The sequence below is a fragment of the Somniosus microcephalus genome, unplaced genomic scaffold (assembly GCF_052327205.1).
Source record: "Somniosus microcephalus isolate GS21.2 unplaced genomic scaffold, FLI_Smic_1.0 unresolved_chr1, whole genome shotgun sequence".
Lineage (NCBI taxonomy): Eukaryota > Metazoa > Chordata > Chondrichthyes > Squaliformes > Somniosidae > Somniosus > Somniosus microcephalus.
Genome location: NW_028225179.1, coordinates 40,012,990 through 40,022,962, shown reverse-complemented (window position 1 = coordinate 40,022,962; position 9,973 = coordinate 40,012,990). Strand labels below are relative to the sequence as shown.

The 9,973-nt window shown below is 45.9% G+C and overlaps 1 long non-coding RNA gene across 1 annotated transcript; it reads left to right on the top strand.

Annotated features, from left to right (window-relative positions):
* Nucleotides 1–2,927: 2,927 nt before the first annotated feature.
* Nucleotides 2,928–5,892, top strand: LOC147094720 (uncharacterized). The gene is made up of 2 exons (XR_015074755.1): nucleotides 2,928–4,177; nucleotides 5,597–5,892. It is a non-coding gene; the product is annotated as an uncharacterized LOC147094720 (long non-coding RNA).
* Nucleotides 5,893–9,973: the final 4,081 nt, after the last annotated feature.

Here is a 9,973-nt window from a genome sequence, read left to right as displayed (position 1 = left end):
GAATAGCTGTCGGTGTGTGCAAAGTGTGAGATGTGGCTGTGAGTGCAGTGAGTGTTTGTGTGATGTGTCTGTCAAAGTTGAATAGCTGTCGGTGTGTGCAAGGTGTGAGATGTGTCAGTGAGTGCAGTGAGTGTTTGTGTGATGTGTCTGTCAAAGTTGAATAGCTGTCAGTGTGTGCAAGGTGTGAGATGTGTCAGTGAGTGTTGCAGCAATGGTAAGGTTGTGAGGGTGAAATGAAGCTATGATTGTGAGGTCTGAGTGGTGAAAGGTCGGTCAGAGATGGGGGTGTGATGCATTGAGCAGTGTCCGAGGCTTGTGGTGCAGATGCTGGGATATGACATTTGCTGAAGCCTTCACTCACCTTGACCTGCCGTGTGAGGTCGCTAAACTTCTTGCAGCACTGTATCCATGTCCGCGGGACAACACTATTGACCGTGACATGATACTGTTGACCGTGATGTAGCTAATGTTACCCCACTATTCAAAAAAGGTGGTAGAGAAAAAGCGGGGGATTATAGCCTGACATCGGTAGTGGGGAAAATGCTAGCGTCCATTATAAAAGATGTAATAGCAGAGCACTTGGAAAGCAGTGACGGGATCGGACAAAGTCAACATGGATTTACAAAAGGTAAATCATGCTTGACTAATCTCCTGGAATTTTTGGAGGATGTAACTGGTAAAATAGATAAGGGAGAACCAGTGGATGTGGTATACTTGGACTTTCAGAAGGCTTTCGATAAGGTCCCACATAAGAAATTAGCGTGCAAAATTAAGGCACATGGGATTGGGGGCAAGGTATTGACTTGGATAGAGAACTGGTTGGCAGACAGAAAGCAAAGAGTTGGAATAAACGGGTCGTTTTCCGAGTGGCAGGGAGTGACTAGTGGGGTACCGCAAGGATCGGTCCTAGGACCCCAGCTGTTCACAATATATATTAATGATCTGGACGAGGGAATTGGATGTAATATTTCCAAATTTGCAGATGACACAAAGCTGGGTGGGAGGCTATGCTGTGAGGAGGATGTCGTGAAACTCCAGTACGATTTGGACAGGTTGGGTGATTGGGCAGACACATGGCAAATGCACTATAATGTGGATAAATGTGAGGTTATCCACTTTGGTGGCAAAAACAGGACGGCAGATTATTATTTGAATGGCAATAGATTGGGAGAAGGGCAAGTGCAAAGAGACCTGGGTGTCCTTGTGCACCAGTCGCTGAAGGTAAGCATGCAGGTGCAGCAGGCGGTTAAGAAGGCAAATGGTATGTTGGCCTTCGTAGCACGAGGGTTCGAGTACAGGAAAAAGGATGTCTTGCTACAGTTGTACAGGGCCTTGGTGAGACCGCACCTTGAGTATTGTGTGCAGTTTTGGTCGCCTTACCTGAGGAAGGACGTTCTTGCCATGGAAGGAGTGCAGCGAAGATTCGCCAGGCTGATACCTGGGATGGCAGGAATGACGTATGAGGAGAGATTGTGTCGATTGGGCTTATACTCACTGGAGTTTAGAAGATTGAGAGGTGTAAGGATTCCGGGGGCTTCTTTTAAACTGGTTTAAGGTAATCTACCTGGCCAGCAGTCTTTTTGCTGCTGCACTCTAAACCAGTTTACAAACAGCGGTTTCGAATCGCTACCCCTCCTTTAGTTCTGAGTGGAGGAACTTATAATTAATGATATTAAAACGGAACAATTGGTTTGGATGAGAGCAAAAATCAAGCTTTATTAACTAAAAGAAACTATAATCAAAAATATCAAACTATCCCACACGAACACAGTGAAATTGTAAAACTATATAACGGGGGTTGCAGACATTGAAAACGAGGGATACAATGGCTACAATGTTATTTAAACAATCTTAGCAATTCCCTTAAATCACCATCCCCCCTTAACTCCTGCTTGATTGCCTTGTTGAGGAGTCAGAAACTCTGCTCACATGTGGTCCAGCAAAGAGGAAGAGGAAGAGAGAGAGAGAGAGAGAGAGAGCTCACCTATGGTCCCAGGAAGTCAAGAGAGCTAAATGGCTTCAGCATCTATCTTTATACCTGGTGAGCCCCTCCCGTTCTGCCTTGCAAGGCTGTGTGCAAAATTCCCCACCCAAAAGGGTCCAATACACAAGAGAAAGCTGTGATAGGTTAACTCAAAGTGGTTGGATTGAGTTAATGTGATTTTCGGAGCTCCCTGTGCTGAAACAAAAGGGAGATACGACTGCTCTATTGTCCAGTACTGGGGTGATTTAAAATCCATTCAAATGTTAACGCTTCCCATTCATGATACAAAAGTCTCTTCTGCAGTTTAGATGTCCTCCACTCGATATACAAACAAATGCTAATAGCATTCAGTTGCTTTGTAAACAAAGCATTGACCTTTGTCTTCATCGAACCTTACTTCCAGACATACAAAGCTGCATTCCAAGCCTATTTTGTCATTCGGCCATGTGGTGCGACTGCCATTCGGCCTCGGGCGACTGTCTGTGTGGAGTTTGCACATTCTCCCCGTGTTTGCGTGGGTTTCCTCCGGGTGCTCCGGTTTCCTCCCACAGTCCAAAGATGTGCGGGTTAGGTTGATTGACTATGATAAAATTGACCCTTAGTGTTGGGGGGATTAAATACGTGGAGTTACGGGGATAGGGTGGGATATGTGTTGGTGTAGGGGTTACGGGGATCGGGTGGGATATGTGTCGGTGCAGGCTCGATGGGCCGAAATGGCCTCTATCTGCACTGTGGGGCTTCTGTGATACTTTAATCAAAAAAATGAATCTTCAGAACTGTAAATTATTGCGAATTCTTAGAGGGGATCTCATGCAAACCTACAAAATTCTGTCAGGCCTGGACAGACTAGATGCAGGAAGGATGATTCTGATGGCCGGGGAGTCCAGAACTAGGGATCACCGTCTAAGGATAAGGGGTAAGCCATTTAGGACTTCAATGAGGAGGAATTTCTTCACCAAGAGAGTGGTGAACCTGTGGAATTCTCTGCCACAGAGGGCGGTGGAGGCCAGTTCATTAAATATATTCAAGAAAGAGTTGGATATATTTCTTAAGGCTAAAGGGATCAAGGGATATGGGGAGAAGGCAGGGACAGGGTACTAACTTTGCATGATCAGCCATGATCTCATTGAATGGCGGAGCAGGCTCGAAGTGCCGAATGGGCTACTCCTGCTCCTATCTTCTATGTTTCTATGTGATGCACCCAGCTATCTCCTGCCACAGCCTTCTCGAAGTGTGCACTGATGGCTTCCTGCCACGCTGCAGGAACAGGACAGCCTGCCTCCTCTCCACTGCCACGACCAATGCCTCCAGAGCCGCATCGGAGGACCTTGTGGCTCGTTCTCTTTGCTGCTGCTGAGATTTGTGGGCCAACTGCAATTCCAACCCCTACTTCAGTGACAATGAGGTGCTGCTGCATCAAAGCACCTCCACTCTAAGTAGTGGAGAAACACTAGGCCACACATTACAGGCCATTAGACTGCACAAGATATTAGCCCACCTGTTTAGCGCTGTGATCAGCACTACAATCATGTAAATGAGCAGACAGCATGAATTCTGCGTGCTGCCTGGGCCACTCTGAACGGGGGCAGCCAAATAGCACTGGGCCACGACACCGCCCGTTTTCGGGCCATATCCAATTTCTAGGCCTAGGTTTGATGGGTTAAAAGTCCTGTTGAGAACATAAGGACATAAGAATTAGGAGTAGGAGTAGGCCATACGGCCCTTCCAGCTGGCTCCGCCTATCAAAAATACCATGGCTGATCTTTGACCTCAAATCCACTTCCCCGCCTGATTCCCATAATGTTTGTGTACCAGCTGCATCATGCCAGCTGAGCTCAGGAGTTCAGACCTGGAGTTGGGCCCAAACACACAACCTTGTCTTCTGAAAGATAGAGAACTGCCAACTGGGTCCAGCTGCCAACTGATCCACGTCACATAAAAAGGAAACGCCTTTTCCCAGGATATCTCCAGAGAGCAGAGCCACTCCCCGTGTGTGTGATTATAAATGCAGCAAACTCGGAGTCTGGATTCAGAACATTTCCACTCCAGCCGCCTGAATCTGACTCTGGAAAACATCGCAGAAGATGAAAGCTCTGCTCTTGCTTCTTGGATTCCTGGTGCTGACTCAGGCCAGCCTCACTGGAGGGGAGATCGGTGGAGGCGCCAATTGGAAGATATTAGGAGGAGGAAGAGGTAGATTTGGAGGAGTAGGAATAGGTTTTGGTTTCTAGGTTTCTCTGATCTCTCCGCAGTCAGTGTCCAGTCAGTTTTATGTTTTAAACTATTGTATTCTCTGTTTGAATGTCACAGTTTGATTAATTGAGTGAAGGTGATTGTAAGATTGTGAGGAAGTCTGAAGAATTTAACCTGAACCAGTTCCACGGGTAAATCCCCCGATTATTCAGCGGGTACCTCAGTGGGTCAAGGGAATGGCGGGTGTTTGCTGATCCAAACAGACCAGCAATAAAAGCACAAATTACTGGCCGGTGCCGAGTGGGCGGATCTCAGCCGCAGCATTGACCCGGTTAGGAGACTCTGTAATTGGCCTCAGTACCCAGGTACTGCGGAGGGGAAACTCCCAGTTGTTGCTTCCGATCACTGCTACCCGCTGCAAAGTGTGAGAGTGCAGACTCTGTGTGAGGACAGGAGCGGGAGATCCTTCAGTCCCTTTACCCACACTCACTGCCCAGTCTCACAGATGAAGAATGGTGAATTGGGAGCGATGCTGGAGGTGTGTGAGGAACCGGTCCCCAGACAAGAGTCAGCTTTTCATTACAGGAGGGCAGGGAATGGGATCAAAAAGGTTTCAAAACAGATTTATTTAATTGGAATAATTCTGCAGCCTTCATAGAGATCGGGATGTGAGAACACGGACTAAGTAGAGGAGGCAAGCGGTGAAATGATCAATTGCCAGTAGCTGGGTGTCAGTTTGGCTCAGTTGGGAGTTGAGTGAACAAGTTGTGGGTTGATGCCCCAGTCCAGTACATACAGCCCAGCACTGGGGGAGTGCTGCACTGTTGGAGGTGTCATGTTGTGGATGAAACGTTAAACGGAGACCCTGTCTACCTGTTCATGGGGCAGGAAACATCTGGTGACATTATTTGAAGAGCTGGGAGTTCTCCCGGTGTCTTGGACCGACATCACTCTCTCATCCAACATGAGCAGAGACTCCCCATCCTGTCCAATCTCATTTGCTGTTTGTGGGACTTTGCTATGAGCTAATTGGCTGCCACGTTTCTGACAAAACAGTGTCGGCACTTCAGAAACAAGCCCTGGTCTGTGAAACTCTTTGGGCCCTTCTGGTGCCGGGAAAGGTTCTCCATCAATGTCAGATCTTTCCTCTCTGTGTCTCTGGTCTCAGATAGCGGGTGTGGTGGGCTCCTTTCTGAGGAACTCCCCTTGGGCTGCCCTTCAGGACAAAGAGTGTGTCTGCACAGGTCGGGGGAGGGGGAGAGGTGTGGAGTTTCATTAAGTATAAAAGAGTTAATGTTCATGCGAGGTCCAGAGTCAGTCTTAGTAACACTGACAGACTCAGCTTCATATTTTCTCATTGTTCTCCCTCCCTCTGTGTACAGAACCATCAATCAATTCATTCTTCCTTTTGGATTTTAGTGCCCTGCACCTGGTATGGAGGAGCATGTCGTGAGGGCGGCTGTAACAGAGACGAGATGCCTTTCCCAAAAAAGTGCCCTGATATGTTACAATGCTGCTTTCTGAAATGATGAAAGATCCAGTGACGGATTCCCACCAGCCCGAGCTCTCCACGTTCTCACTGAATGAAACCTTCCTTCACGGGAAGCAGGCTCTGTTTGATTGTTTAGGTCCCGTAACCCCTGACCCTGTATTACTGCTGTCAGAATAATGGGCTGTACTCAGAAATAAAACTTACTGCATTGATCACAGCTTCACATCCGTGTCTTGTTTGTCTTCAGGGTCAATGTGTCTGAGGACAAGGTGTTCAGGGATGGGATGAGGCTAGGAGAAGATTTGGGAATCACAGGAAATGGGAAGAGGAAACCGCTGCAGGGAATCTCTGCAAGTGCGAAATAACACATTCAGAAAGGTATTGAGATAAGACAGGTGTCCCAGAGTGTCGGCACTCTGACCGTTCAGGGTTCAGGATATCTCGGTTGAACGGATTTGTTCAGGCAGAATGGAAGCGGACATACTTTGCATCAGACCCACAGACTGAGGGGACACTGCAGAGGGAAATTTACTCTGTATCTAACCCGTGCTGTACCTGCCCTGGGAGTCTTTGATGGGACAGTGTAGAGCAGGGGTGGGCTATTATTTGGGCTGGAGGGCCGGTCAACAAGTTTTGTTGAGCTGTTGAGGGCCGCACACCAATGTTCCCCCGAAGGTCCGCAGCCGCGCACCTATGGTGAGGTCACGTGTAGGCCGCTCACCAGCTCCTGCCGCTGGAAGAGAAACTGCAAATTTAAAGGGACCGCGCACAAAAAAATAATTAGAGGGAACATTGCTGCTCAAATAAAATGAATTGTGTTCACCACAGCTACCATTAAAATTCGTTCTGGCATTTATTGTATAAAAACTCTTCATGTCGTTTGCACACTGACTAAAAATAACAACACTTATTAACAGGCTAACCAACATGATACAGGTTCACCAGTCACTTTGAAAAGTGCTCGGTCTGTTTATTCCAAATGGTCTCAATTCATTCTTATAGTGGAAAATGAGAGATCGACTCTGCTTCCACTGGCGATTATAACCACGGTATAAGGCACAATCAAGGATAAAGTCATTGATACAACCTTTAAAAATTGCACATGAAAGTGCTACTTTGATGCTTCGGCAACCTCACTGAGAAATAATTAGGTGACTCGGAAAGTGATTTAATCCACAAATTGCGGCCCAGGTCAGCCATCAAATTGGGCTTGTTCATTGTCAACGTGCGATCACTCCTGAGAAAAGCGAAGATGCCGATAGAGTTTGTGGATTTTCACTTGAGAATGGCCACAAGTAATGCACCATTATAATGTACATTTCATCCCCGAGTGCTATTTATTACTGGGACTGGCCAACGACATCAATCTCTACAGCTCTCGCTCTCTCTCTCTCTCTCTGCCCCCCTTTCTCTACTTAGGAATACATAGGATATACGGCACAGAAACAAGCCATTCGACCCAACCAGCCATGCTGGCATTTATGCTACACTCGAGCCTCCTCCCACTTTTCTTCATCTAACTATCAACATAACCCTCTATTCCCTTCTCCCTCATCAGCTTATCTACCCTGCGCTTAAATACACCGATACTATTCGCTTCAACCACTCCCTGTGGCAGCGAGTTCCACATTCTCACCAATCTTTATCTCTCACTGTCTCACTTACTCTCTTCCTGCCCCCTCTCTCTATCTCCATTTCTCTCTGTCTCTCTCTCTGCCCCGTCTCTCACCCACTCGTTCTTTCTCAGTCCTCTATCTCTGTCTTTCTGTGTTTCTCTCTCTTTCTCCCCCCTAATCTCCATCTCTCTGTCACTATCCCTCTGCCCTTCCATCTTGTCTATCTTTCTCTCCCTCTTGTCTCTGTCTCTCTCTCTCTCGCTGTCTTTCCATCTCTCTCTTTTTGACCCCATCAGTCTCTCGCTCTTTCTCCTTCTGTCTTTCACCCTGTATCTCTCCCTGCCTTTGTCTGCTGTGATACTTTCTCTCTCGCTCTCTTTCTCTCTGTTCTGTGTCTCGCTCCCCTTCTCTCTTTTCTCTCTATCTCGCATTCTGTCACTCACTCTCCTCTCTTTATATTATTCTCTCTGCCCCTCTGCTTTACTCTGTCTTTCTCTCAGTCCAATTCCAATTCCAATTCCAATTAAAATGCTTTATTGGCATGAAAGTTTACAGAGAACCATATTGCCAAAGCTTACATAGCAAAAAGGTACAGTTTTCCAACATTCTGTAGGTGTCAATCGATTTGACATTTGTTGGGTACATACAATATTACTTTTAAACAATATTAATTTTAAACAGTCTTTGTACTTCATTTGGTACGTTCAATATTAATTTTAAACAGTCTTAATTTTAAACAGTCCTCAGGTTGTGACATGTTGTTACATATTTGGCCCCAAGGTATGGTCTGTCTCCTTCTCCTAGGACTAATCTCAATTTTGACAGATCATCCAATTCCTTGAAATCTGGGGTTGTTTGGCTTAGCTTGTTGAATAATATGTTTCTTGATGTGTTGAATTTTTCGCATTTTAGGAGGAAATGCATTTCTGTTTCAACCTCGCCAGCCAGACATTGATCGCATATTCTATTCTCTCTAGGCTGCCAGGATTTCTTGTATCTGCCTTTTTCAATTTCCAGTTGGTGGTCGCTTAGTCTGTACCTGGTGAGGGTCTGTCTCTGTTTTGTGTCTCTGATGGTTGTGAGGTAGTCTGCCAGTTTATATTCTCTTTTTAGGGCCCGGTAACATTCTAATCTGCTTTGGCTTTCGGTTATTTTGTTCCAATGTTCCAGGTAGGTTTCTTTGCATTTTTTAATGATTTGGTTCACTCGGATTGGTGTTTGGACGGCTGTGTTGGTCTGGGGCTGGTCAGGGTCCGGCTGAGTACTTAGTTTCCGTAGCAGGTGACTCAGGGGACTCTTTTCTGGGTTTAGCTCTTGGGTCTGAAAGGCTTTGAAATGAAGGGTGTCTGGGGAGCTAGATTTGAGGTGATTTAGGAAGTTTAGTGCTCGTTTTTGGATGTTTATTATCAGTGGGTATCTGCCTAGTTCGGCTCTGCATGCATTTGTTGGCGTTTTTCTTTGGGTGCGAAGGATGCTTCGGCAGAATTCTGCATGTAGGGCTTCTATTGTATGTTTTTCCCATTTAGTGTAGCTTTGGTGATTTAGCGGGCCCCATACTTCACTACCGTACAGTGCAATGGGCAGGATTATGCTGTCAAATATTTTGAGCCAGATTTTGATTGGGATTTGGATGTTGTAGAATTTTCTTTTTATTGCATATAGGGCTCTTCGGGCTTTTTCTTTTAGTGCATTCACTGCTATGCTGAAGCTCCCTGATGCTGTAATAGTTAGACCAAGGTAGGTGTAGCTCATAGTGTGTCCTATAGTGATATCACTGAGGGTAAACTGGTATTTGTTTTCCTGACATCTGGGCCTTTTTTGAAAAATCATGATGTTGGTTTTCTTTAGATTTACTGTTAGAGCCCAATTTTGGCAGTATTTGTCGAGTAGGTCTAGTTGTTGCTGTAATCCCTGTTCTGTGGGAGACAGCAGAACCAGGTCGTCCGCATAGAACAGGGATTTCACTTCTCCATCCAGGAGACGGAGACCTGGTGACTCGCTTTGCTCCAGCATGTCTGCTAATTCATTTATGTATATGTTGAACAGGGTCGGGCTCAAATTGCAGCCCTGCCGGACGCCTCTTCTCTGGGTGAAGAAATCGGTGCGTTTGTCTCCAATTTTGACCCCGCATTTGTTTTTCAGATACATTGATTTAATAAGGTCATAGACTTTGCCCCCTATTCCACATTGAAGAAGTTTATAATAGAGCCCTTCGTGCCATATAGAGTCAAAGGCTTTCTTGAAGTCGATGAAACAGGCGAATATTTTCCCATTTTTTGTTTGGTGTATATGTTTTTCAATGAGGGTGTGAAGGGTATAGATATGGTCGGCGGTGCGGTGTTTTGGAAGAAAGCCTATTTGGTTTTTTCTGAGGATATTATGTTTGTTAAGAAAATCAAGTAATCTACTATTTAGAATACTGCAGAATAACTTCCCTAGACAACTGTTGACACAGATGCCGCGGTAGTTATTTGGGTCTGATTTGTTTCCGCTTTTATATATGGGGGAGATTAGTCCTTGGCACCAGATATCGGGAAAACAGCCTGAACGTAATATGATGTTGAATAATTTGAGTACCGCACCCTGCATCTCCATATTGCTGAACTTGAGCATTTCATTTTTGATGTTGTCTGGGCCACAGGCTTTCTTTAGGCGGAGAGATTTTGTTTTTGTGGCCATTTCTTTCCA